Raw genomic sequence first — 13,072 nt, forward strand, 5'->3', positions numbered from 1 at the left:
TAGGAGGTCGCACTTGGTGCGATGGCAAGTGCCTTCGTCCATGAGCGGTAGGTTTCGGGTTCGAGACTTGGGAGCAGCCTCTCCATAAATGGGGCTAGGGTAAGGCTAGCCGACATTCACCTCTCTCTCAGACCCTGCGTAAAGCGGGAGCCTTGTGCACTGGGTACGACTAGTCTAAAGTGGGAGGGGAAATTGCACTATTCATATGAACACTGACTTGGGATGGATTTTGAGTTATTTACAAATTTGCCATCGCCTTTTCCGTCCGTTTCCATCCCCTTTTCATTCCCTCTTTTTATCTCCCGAGTCTCTCTGTGTAACCATCCATCGAAGCCCCCATCCCTCCCTTTTCTCACTCTGTAATTTCCCTCAAATCCCTCGCCGATTCTCTCTCGCCATTCTCAGTCTGCCCTTTCTCAGCTTGCAGCTCCATGCTCCACCTCCAGATTATAGCATCGGGTGTAAGGTTTTCCTTTTCTGTTTTCTTTTTCCCGATTTGTTGAATTTGTATTTTATTGTTTGCCTATTACTCTTTGACGACAAGGTAGCAATTGTGACGGCTTCCACTCAAGGCATCGGCTCTTGAAGGCGCCTCCGTCGTCATCTCCTCCCGCAAGCGGGTCACTCTCCGACACTCCGGAGGCGGTACAGTAGCGAGGAGGATTCGGATCCGGAGTACGGAGACAGGAGGCGAAAAACGATGAGGAGGAGGGAGAAAGATGATGATAGAGAAAATAAGAGGAGGAAGAGAGATAAGGAGAGGAAGAGGAGGAGGAGAGAGAGATGAAGAAGAAGGAGAGAGGAAAGGTAGGAGCGGTGATGAATTCATGGGGGAAGTATGGGATCATCAAAGAAACTGATATGTGGTATGTTTGCTGAATTTTCTACTGTTTTAGGGTTTTAAAGTTTCTGTTTGGCTGATGAGGAAACGTAGGAAAAAGAGATTTACTTCTCCCACTTGAATTTGATTGTTGTGTATAGGAACAAACGACCAGAGTTCACAGCATGGTTACTGGAAGTAAAACTGGTAATTCATTTTCCAACTATTTTACTACCACACGAAACCATTAACTTGCAGAGTGGTTTATCTTATTAATAAAGTTTCTAAGGTTGTAGAGTTTACCTTTTGATTTGTATGTGTTTCGAAGCCTGTGTTGATCCGTTTCAGAATTGCAGTCGTTGATAAGATAGTTCTAATGGTAATTGTTCTATCTTTCATTAGGTGAACTTGGAACATCTGGCAAATTGGGAAGAGAAGCAGATGTTCAAACAGTAAGTGGGTGTGTGTGTTTACAGATGTGTGGATGCATTTAGTTTATCTTCTCCAAAATCATCTTTATAATGAAGATAACATGAATTTGCTAGGGTTTTTTTTTTTTATATTTTGTTTCTTACAATTTGAGTAGAAATTTGTTTCCATTTTAATAGGTTCATGGAAGATCACAGTACAGCTAGCTTCCCGTTGAAAAGTAAGCTTCTATTGTATTAGCTTGGGGCAGTTTAATTTACTTGCCAGAAAAGTAAAAGTTATAAAGCTTTGTTCCTGCTGTTGTGGTCTCTCCTTTTAGGTAGAAATTATATCTTAATGTGCTTAAGCACCTGAATTTAGGCTAGGTCTAATGAAATGATATGCTATATTTTATAGATCAGTCACAATATTTTTGAACCTGAGGTTGTGGTGTTCACACTTTTTCTCTTAGGATTTAGAGGACGATACAGTGTGTGTATGATCTAATTTGAGTGAAATATCCTTCTTGATTTGCCTTATTCTTTCAAGTGTTATCATAACTTTCTGTGTGATTGATCATTGTGTATAACCAATATACCAGACAACCATAACTGAAGGCCATGCCTGCAGAGACTGAACCATAACCGAAGCCCATGCCTGCATCAATTGATTGAAAAGGTAAAAATCATTTCCAAATCTTTTGTGCAATGCGGTTAGGTTTGCACGGCCTATTTATTTGTTGCATTTTATTTTTGGCCTGAAATTGTGCTGATATTTTCTAGGTTGTGTGAAATTTCACTAAATCAAATATGAAATCGTCTTAATTTTCACGGCATTATCGATATTGGCCCCGATTCTTTTTCTGTGAATGAAGCTTGGAAATTGGAATAGATGGCCCTGGTTGTGTGAAATGTTTGGATGGGATTTTGTATTATTCCATTAAACAAAATTAATTCTCTATGCGAAGCCAAATATTTGATTTTTCACTGTGGTTTGTTACTTTGATGGTTGATCACAAATGTAATTTCTTTCTTTTTTTCTTATGCGTTCTTTGTAGCGCCCTCCCCTCACTTTCTCAATTATTGGTTGGAAATGCAAAAATGGATGAGCTGAGAAAAGGAGAGATGTTAGTTTTCTACATTTGACTAGAACCATATTTAAAACTTTTTATATCTGAAATATTATTGATCAATTGTAACTTGCCCTGTTGCTATTTGCTAATGACAGAGGCTAGGAAGATTGTACTTATTCTGTTCGTAGATGTTAGGCTAGAAATTAAGTGTGTATAGGGTTAAATCAATTGATGCTATAGTATTTGTTAAAATTGTTAGATTTAGGGGTTTGGTAAATTGATTTTAGAGATGTTATTTTTAAGGTACCTTTGACTCTTAATTGCCATATGGCATTCAATATATACTCTATTGCTTACTGGGGTTTACCCTTTGGAGCATTTTATTACGTTTCTTCTTGCTCTCTGACTGAAAATTTTAAACGCTATAGGTGAATGTAGATGCTGCAAAACCCGGCCCGAAAAAGGGATGAAAGCTAGCAATTCAACTTGCTACTGCGATACGCAGGTATGTTGAAAACTTTCCCAAATCCTCTGTGGTTACACAATTATACAGGTGTGTATGTACAGCTTTATACATGCATCTATGGAAATACATATGTTTGAGCCTGGTTTTTGTTTTAATTTATAGGCTGGTTGTCAGGCTCTAGCTGTGTGAAGTTTATGTCTTTAATTTTAATTTTTTATGAAAGTAGCTCATGTTTGCTTACCCGGTGGTGGTTGTTCTGATTTAGTGGTTAAAAATGGAAATTTCACTCGCAATACGGGATTAATTGAGGTTCATGCATGCATCATTGGTGTAAATTTGAGAGACGGAATGATATATGTATGTGTAAAATCCCTCCGTTTGGTTTTTTATTGCATTGTTTAGGTGGTGAATTGCACAGAAAATGGGGGAAGAGAGGGGTACAAATTATTTTACGAGTTTAAAATTGCTCATTTTGCACCACACCAGCAGTTTGACCGTTATCAAAATGGATGTGTGTTTTCTCTTGATTTCAATTCTTGGTTCTGTCCATTTTGCACCCCTATTAATTCCCAAATCATTTGTCATATAGATTGACATAAAAAAAACAGAGAGACAATTATGGAGTGCATACTGATGCTGCATGCACTACCCAGTCTGCCATCAACAGTGGTGTAATACTTCATTAGGTACACAGTACACTCATTCCCTTTATAATTGGGTTTAGTACGAAAATTTTCAAAATTTTCAAGCTGGTAAATATGAATTGGTTCTGTTTGATTGATTGTTTATTTAGGGTTTTTCTTTATAATTCAGTAAATGATTGCTCCTTTGGCTATAAAATTTGACCCCTATAAATTTCCAGGTTATTCTGGGACTTTGTCAACAGCGCAGAGTTCTCTTCACGGCGCATCACTATTCCGTGCAGCATAGCTCGGTAGCAGTTTTAGGTGAGTCTCAATTGCCCAGTACCGTTCATCTTCTTTTGAATTTCTGTGCAAATATTTTTGAAGTCCAAGTGATTCAAATTTCAAATTTGTGTAAATTGATAAGTGTGGGTGTAGACACCCAATATGGCTTTTACATGGTGTTGCTATCTGGTTTTTGACAGAATTATATTGGGGACTGTCCAGATTTTGGTTTAGCTGCAGATGAAGCAAGATCAAAAGGTTATAAATTAGAGGTATAATTTAATTTTTATATTTGATGCATCGTTGGATTAATGAATACAGTAGTAACATTGACTTGGTGTATGTGTTTTCATTCATTTTTTAGAATGGAAAACTGAATTTTGTGTGTTTATGACTCTGTATATACTCTGTACTTATTTTAATTACGGTAGAAGTGATTGAAAATAGCATTATTTGGTAGAAAGGAAAATTAGGGTTTCAATTAAAGGATGGCAGGAGGAGGAGGAAGACCTTTGGAGCAAGCACCAACTAGGGCAGTTGTCGATGTTTGTTTTGTTTTGGTTTCGGTTTCGATCCACATCGAATATTTCATTCATTTAATGGAAGGTTTCCTTTCACACGTAATTGGGTTAATTTCATCTTATGAAGTCACTTTCAGGTTTATTATGAATGCGAAATGAGGTATTTTGATTAAATTTTAATTGCACTCCTTGCAATGGTTGTCAAAGAGAAACAAAAGAGCTCTCTATGAAGCTCTTGAGAATATGGTATTAGGGCTCCTATCTTTGCATCTAACAGTAGGATAAGACCGCATTTCAGATATATGTACGTCGAAGGCTGTTGGAACAACTTGGCATCCATGCAATAATAAGCAAGATGTCAAATCGGACAAAGGCAAAGATAAGAGTGGTGCTTCAGATGACAACTCCCACGGAAGGCTTCTCTCAGCCTTGAATTCCAGTGGGGGGTGGCCGATATGAGCTGCTGGAGATGACAAATGTGCAACCAAGGTGCACTGAATTGTCCATGCTTTTCGTTTTATCAAATATGACAAGTTGATATACATATTTTCTTTGTTTTTTTACTCGTACAAATGAAACTAAATGTGATTTTACAAGGTTGCTTTGATTGTTGCCAATTTGATTCTAAACCAATTTCCACTGTTGTCTTGCATATGATCTTAAATGCCATCTCTGTAGCTACGAATGTGCTATACTTACTGTTAATGTGATTCTTAAACCATTTGTGCTAATTGTACAATGTCTTTTCATGTCAACTGAGTTGAATGTAGATAAAAGCCAAGCTGCATATCTTACTAACCTCATTCACTGCATATCCTTGAGTTCATTCATGATTGTATTCAATTTATTCAGGTTAAATGTGTCTTATTCATGTGGTTGAGGGTACATTCAATTCTCACAGCAAAGCGCGGGCATATTTTCTAGTGCTCTCTATTTTAAGTTAAATTTTAGCTAGAAAGACTATGAAGTTATTTTAGGAACTCCAGAAAGTTACTTTAGGAGCTCCCTAAGAAAATTACTCCAATCACCCTCTAGTTTAGAGAGTTAGTTTAGAGAGTTACTAGAAAATGTGTCTACGCTTTGTTGCGGGCGTTGAATGTATTAGTCACAACAGGCATGAATAGTTTCCCCACAAAGCAACTAAAATCACATAATACCTAAGATCCAATGAAGTCAGATTTTGCTTGCTATATATGGATATGCATGCTATAAGAAACATCTATTTGTAGATTGTAATGTGTCATCAATATCATAATTTGAAGTAACATGGAGGAAAAACACAGAAAAGGAAAGTAGAAAAGTAGAAGACATAATACTTGGGCATCTGGTAGGAATAGTAAGTTTCTGAAAAAATTGCTAAACCATCTTAAAAATTTAATCGTTAAACGTTATACTATAACCGAAGACAAAAATAAAGTTATACAATTTGTTTACAAATCAAAACGAAGTACTGCTATAATCTGCAACCTCTATAAATCATAAGATGGTAAATGAGAGAGAGAGAGAGAGAGAGAGAGAGAGAGAGAGAATTTGAGAAGCAGCTGCTAACTTTACCAAAAAAATTGAGAACGGTGGAATTTTTCTTATGAAGATAAGGCGCTTAATATGAAATCAGGGCACGAAAATTATAATTAAATATTTTGTGTATGGTAAAAAACTAATCATTGATTAATTAGGACATGACTAAAACGTCAACTTTTCAAATTACACATCCTCGGTAAAAAAAAAAACACAAACCTTAAAAGGCCCATTATCTGTTCTGAAGCTAATGCCTGGAACAAAATTCAGCCAAACTGGAAACACCCTAAAGAAAATAGAAACATTCAAAAAAAAATTTCATTGACGAAATATAAACTGCTGAGGAAAATGATCATTACCCAAAATTCCATTCTGAACAAATATATGGACCAATCTGAAGATGAATATAGGGCCCTGCCTTGTAAACCGTCTTTGTGAACCAAACCAAATCGTTCCTCCCCTCAAAATTATTGATCCAAGACAGATTTTGCAGCTCTTATTAAGAAAGAATTATAGTTTTATTTACTTGTGACTAAATCTTTCTTGTTTTGTGGTAATTTGTATAACAGACAGCGAAACAATATATATAATTATTCAAGCAGATTAAGACTCCCAATCAAATCAAACCGTTTCTGGTGCAGCTGTTGAAGAATTGAGAGCCGAAGCCACTCCTGCATTTGAGTGATAGAAAACTCTACAGTGACTCGAACAAAGAAATTGAACTAATAATAACAAAGAGTTGGGGTCACGATACTCACTAAGATAAGATCAAAGAGAACATTCTGATCAACTTTGATCTCGTTGATGAAGTCCGTCCAACTTCTTGAGAGCCTAATCGGCGCTCTTGCCAACGTCGGTGCTATCGCCGTCTCAACCCTCGACATGCTTCTCGCCGTACTCGATGACCTTGGTGACGATGTGGCTGGTCACGTTGGGAAGAGGGATCGCATTAGCGGCGCAATCGTCCTTCAAAGATCATCACCAGATCCTTTTCTTGGGATCTTAGGAATCCCGTGATTGTGACCCGTTCATTATATATCATGCGGTCAATTTTTGTTAAATAGTATTTGTATTTAATTTTAAATTTTAAATTTTGAAATGATTTCTGACCGCACGATGTACAATGAACGGTCACAATCACGGGATCCATAAGATCCCCAAGAAAAGGGAATGGAAACGAACAGAACAGAGCAACTCACGATGATTGACGCATGGGCGCCCTTTCACTGTGGAAAAGCGGTGATAATTTCATAAATAAATCGTTATTTCCAACTAAACGTCAACGAAGAGGCGGTGGCAATTTTGTAAATAACTCAAAATTTATCCCAAAACAGTATTCATCGGAACAGTGCAATTGAAAACCTTACTTTAGACTAAAGTAATATTAATTGTGGACCAATAATAGAGTTTTTGTTTAATCATTAGGTTTGTTTGATTTTTGGTGTAGTAGTGAGCTTTAAATGATGATTGCTTAAGTGAGAGATTCTTATTATAACATGTATATACTAAAAATGTATTAATCACAACTGAATGAACAATGGAACTATCAACGTGCACATAAGTAGTGTTCTTCCCAAACTCACCGTCACGGTTGCATCATATTTCCATACATATGACGTTTCCTTTACTAAAGTCAAAAGAAATTTTGAACCATCTTAAATATTGAGAGTCCCCAAACAATGTCACCCATTTGGTGGGAGCAAGTAGGTAAGAAGAATTAAATGATAACCTTTTCAGCTTTTAAGGGGACAGATTACCAAACTCCAAGCGTTGCGGCCCAGTAGGCTCATCATCAAGAAGTAAAGGCAATCATTGTCATCGTTGACATCGTATCTTAAACCAATCATCTATTCCACCAACACCAATGCAAGATCACTTTTTGGCGGAAAATTTAAAACATCATCATATCTTCTCGATCCCTTCAACCACTTTGTTTGGAAGTAGATTGTCTGTCATTCTGTTTAAATGTCATTCTCATCCCTTCTTATTTTGTGCGGTTGCGGTTAAGTTACGTTAATATTTTATATTAATTTTTTTATACAGATTATAAGATAAAAATTAATAAGAATATAAAATATTAACATGGCTTAACTGTGACCGCACAAATATGAAGGAATGGGAAGAGCATCCCATACAAAAGGGCAGACAATCTGCCTCACTTTGTTTTTGCCACAAAGGGATAACGTTTTGACAGCTAACACTCTCTGTGCTCACTACTCAATACTCACCGAGTTGGAATTTTCTGCACCCAAAAGCCTCTATGACCTCCTTGTGGAGAAATTTTTAGTTATAAAGGGAATACGAATGGTACATCACGTATTTTTATGCAAATGGTAGGAAATTTTATTTTTAAGTTATTAACCTTTTTAATACACATAACCCACCATTTGTATAGGGACACATGATGTACTACCTTGTGTGACGATCCTACTGAAAAATCTCTCCTCTCTATCGCCGTTCTTAGAATTTGACACCAATCAACTACTAACTCTAGTTTAACACTGTTAACTCTGAAAAGGATTAAAAAATAAATAAAAAAATGGATCCATCTCCATCGCGCTCTAGCTTTCTCAATCTTACCCTCTTCTACCTCTCAACCCACAGAAACCATAGCGCCTCCTCCTTCCTCCCTTCCCTGCCATCTTCACCCCTACAACCTATCTACCACAGCTTTCCTTTCAAATTCCAAACTTATAGCACATGGCTTCCAAGCATCGGACGGTCGTCGCCACCGTGATCATTATCCTCCCAACACCAAAAGTCTTCTTCTTCCAAGTGATGGTTTTGTAATTGTACAAAGATTAAAGCGCGAAAGGATATACTGGGAAAAGCCCCATCAATGGCTGCGGAGGGCTTCGATTTCTCGTAACTTCGACGGGCAGCCGCGCACCTCACGTCTATGGCGGGTCTCTGTGAAGTGGGTTTGTAGCATCGGGGATCTGGAAGCATACAGCGAGATTCTCAATCAGAGAGTTAATGGTGTTTAAAAGTGAAGTAAGTAGCGGACAAGTGTCCAATCCTGAGAGGGGCCACAGGGGAGCCACAGAGGCTTTTGGGTGCAGAAGATTTCAACTCCTACTCACTGGTAGCAAACAACCAACAATTAGCCAAATATAAATATAAAAAAATAAAAAAACTTTTTAATTGAAATGAAGATTTGCATAACTCACCACTTTGGTAATTGAGATATGAAATTAATAGAAGTGTCATCTGAGTTTGTTCACCATCAATCATTTTGGTCATTCCATGAAAAATTATATTAAATAAAGGCCAAAATAACAAAAATATTTTTAATTTAATAAACAATGGGCCAATTGATTTGACAAAATTTGAGGCTAGTTTTTATCATTTTAGCCTTATTTAATGGAGATTTTTCATAGAATGAGTAAAATGATTGATGGTGGACAAACTCAATGATTATTTCTATTGATTTCAAATCATTTTAGCCTTATATATATATATATATATATTAGGCTTAATAAGATAAGTAAATTTCTTCGATTAAATTTGACATTGATACATTCTCAAATCAATAAAAAAGAATGTACCCATATAAGTTTCAAGATGGATTAGAAAAAAATTGAATGAATTTTATATAATCATATTTAAAAATTGGTACATTTCACGTATATTATTGAAAATTAATTAGGAGTTTAATAAAGGTGTGAGGATTAAAACCTTATATCAATTACTAATTTTTATTTTAAACAATTATGTAACTAACATGTAAATTATTGATACATTAATGCTAGGAACTTCGATTAAAATCAGAAAACTAATAAGGTCTTTGTTAATAAACATAAGTAACTAAGAAAGGATACTAATGTTTCTTTATTATTATTATTGGCTACTTGGTACTAGTTGCATATTTGAACACCATTTAAAAAGTGAGAGCTAAGTTAGCATACTTCTCCACCCTTTAAGTGTAAATAATATCACTCATAAATAAATGGGGCATATGGCCATTTGCTTTCTTGGTATTGGAATCGAACCTGGCATATGGCCAACTAGTCCAATAATGTAGAACCGGCTAAAAATAAATAATATAATGCAAACCCTTAAATTGTACGGCGTCTCCAATAATATAAAGTATTCTATTCATATTCATAAAATATAACACTCACCTCACCCATCCTTTACTACCAAAAATCTAAAATTCATGAATTAAACATTTGATTATGATAAGTAGGGCCCCAAAGTTGAAGATGAAATTGAAAAGTGACAACTCCAGCTGTTTGCTTTTAACCTACTGTACATTAATCTATGGAAACGAAAATTCAAATATGAGTGTAAGAAGACAAACATGGTACGTTAATGAATTCGTTTAATATACATTTTAAGTATAAGTGATATTTTATACTATTCTATAGTAAAAGGAGAGGGAAATTTTGAACTCATAATGTAATGTGTTAAAGAGGAAGTCTATAACCTCCTGAGTAATCCACCACTTGCACTCGTTCCACACACCTATATTTTATGATTGTTTAAAATTGTTGCAAGGGATGGCTACTCTAAGAAGCATATGAATTGCATCAAGAACATAGTGGAGTTTTCTCAATTTTCCCTCATGCATTAATTTAGATTAGAATTGATGAACAATCTAATAGAATTTAATTATTCTTTAAGGTCTTAATTTGGTCATTAGGTCTAGTGAAATAATTCTCAGTTGGCTAGTGTCTCGCTATCCACGAGATTCGAACCTAAGACCTCTTACTTACAAGTGAAGATAAATATTACCATACCGTAATACTGAGTGGCTTGAGTTATAAATAATTTGGATGCTTTATTCTTTCTTTGATCCACATGTTACATTTGACCGCTTTGTTTAGAGGTTAAAATATACCGACCTCTCTTGTGTAGGGCTCAAATCCCCAACTTTAATCATGTTCTCAAGGATCTGAGAATAAAAGGATAATCTAATAGTCTTTAAAGGGTTAAAAAAAATATTTTTAAAACCTTTTCCATTGTTTATTTTCCCCCTAGTTGACATATATTATATACTCTTGTTCAAGCATTTCCAATGGTCGAAGCAAAAATAGTTTGTTATAACTTCTCCCTTTGACGCAACGAAAGTTACCTGTTAAAGGATCACACAAATATGCAAATAGTTTTGAGCTCCAAAGTAGGAGCTAAATGGCAGGTAGTCCAACCACAAGATGTAATATACCCCGGCCAGATGTTGTGGTTACACTCATTTTCTCCCGCCCAATATTGCAGCAATAATAAAAGAGCATTAAAAGTAGTGGTATATGTTGCTTACGTACACTCAAACACTTAAAAGAAGCTTAATTAATCCTTTTGTTTATATCTAATATGAGATACTTTGGATGCGGTCCCTAATCCTTAACATTTTTTTATTAAAACCTTAATGGTATTCAAAGTTTGATCAAAGTCCCTTGACTTTGTACCTCATTATATTACAATTAATATTAATATTTTTATAGTTTTGACATTAATTGTTTGATATTTTATGAGATTTATAATCCTATAAATTTAAAATCCCTCATTATAATACTATTATAAACGGTTACAATAAAAAAATTCAAACATTTTGATTGAATAAATGAATAAAAACTATGTAAAAATAAGAAATAATAAATGGAAAAAGAATGTATCCATAGTGTTAAAAAAATTGGTACATTTCATATATAGCAAAGTGGTACATTAATAAAGAAGAATGGGTACATTATAAATAAATTAGGGTACATATAAAAGATTAAAAAATTATGAGTACAAATGAATTTTAAAAAAATATAGGCACTAAAAGAAATTAATACATGGGTACAAAATAAAATTAAAAAGAAAATACTACAAATTTAAAAAAATGTTGCAAATTAAAAGTGGGTACAAACTAAATATATAAATATATGATACAAAGTTTAGGCATAAAACATAAGTATACCATATGTAATTTTTCTATCATTGATTAAATATACAATGTCACATGACGGTATACACATGGGTACAAACACAAATAAAACTTTAAAAAATATGGGCACAAAAAGAAACTAATATATGGGTACAAATTAAAAATAGGTACAAACTAACAATAAAAATATATGATAAAAAATTTAACCATAAATATAAATATACTAATTTTAACATTTTTATTTAAAAATAAAATATTTTATTATTCAAATAATTAATGATGTTATTAATACCCAAGAACCTTGATCAAAAATTGAAAATGAATAAGATTTTAATCAATGGAGTAGTAAAAAGAATGATGTGAACCTAATTTCTCCATCTAATATTAAGTACTTTTACAACTGAGACATCACGTTGCTTTCGAATTTGGATTATTTATTTTTCTTTTGCTCACAATCAAATGTAGATGGCCTGTGTACCGCAAAAACTGCGTTTAAAACTAAAAGCCAAACCATTGGTTTATTTGTCAATAAACTACGTACCGGCATTGCTTTATTCCTCAATTGCAGAGATTCTGTAATGCATAAACTAAGGGAAAATTGATAATAAATTTAACAATAAAAGATACAAGAAAGAACCAAATGGGATGTGTACATAAATAATGCAGAAAAATATTCTTCGTCTAAATTAAGAAAATAGAAAAATGACATGCATGCTACGTGAAGGTTGGGGTCTCTCTAGCCAAGTAGCCGGCGAGGCCGGCGAGGGAAGGATTCTTTCAATTCAGATCTTGAATTAGTTAGTAATAAGTTCGAATGGCACGAAGGGGAAGTGGCCAAAGGAAAGAACAAGAAACTGTATATGACGGCAGTATATGCCAACATGCAATTTTTTAAAATTATATCCCATTTTAATTTCTCTTGTTGATGGTGAACAGCATGGCAGATTAGTAAATATAATTCTTTATAATTGTCATTTAGTATTACGGTATAGTGAAATTCTTCATCATTGATAAGTGAGAAGACTATTAAGTTCGAATCTCGTGGATAATAAGTTCAAAATCAATTTATTCCTACGCTCGTTGATGTAAGTATATCTTTGTATTGATAATAATAATTGAACATTGTGAACAGTTTTTATATTGCTCTCGTCAAGTAAGATGAAACTTGCGTTGATTAGATTTTGATTTTGGTTCTTTGTTAGGTACATTATTATACGTTATCTACCTACGTACGTGCATTATCATAGTAATGTACCTAATTCAGTGACCAAGCTAAAATCTGATTTAACATTGAGCTAGGCTTCTTTGAGATTGTTTTTATACGAAATGCTTTGGTTAGAAGTGCTTTTGTTGGAAGAATTCCGATTTCCATGTATTCTTAGTGCTTTATGGAAACCACTTCAAGGCTTTCGAAAGAAGGTCCTAAATGCTTTTTAGAAACTACTTTTAGGACTTATAAGCAATTTTAAGTATTTTTGTCAAAACGCAAT

Source organism: Malus sylvestris, chromosome 11 (assembly GCF_916048215.2).
Source record: "Malus sylvestris chromosome 11, drMalSylv7.2, whole genome shotgun sequence".
Classification (NCBI taxonomy): Eukaryota; Viridiplantae; Streptophyta; class Magnoliopsida; order Rosales; family Rosaceae; genus Malus; species Malus sylvestris.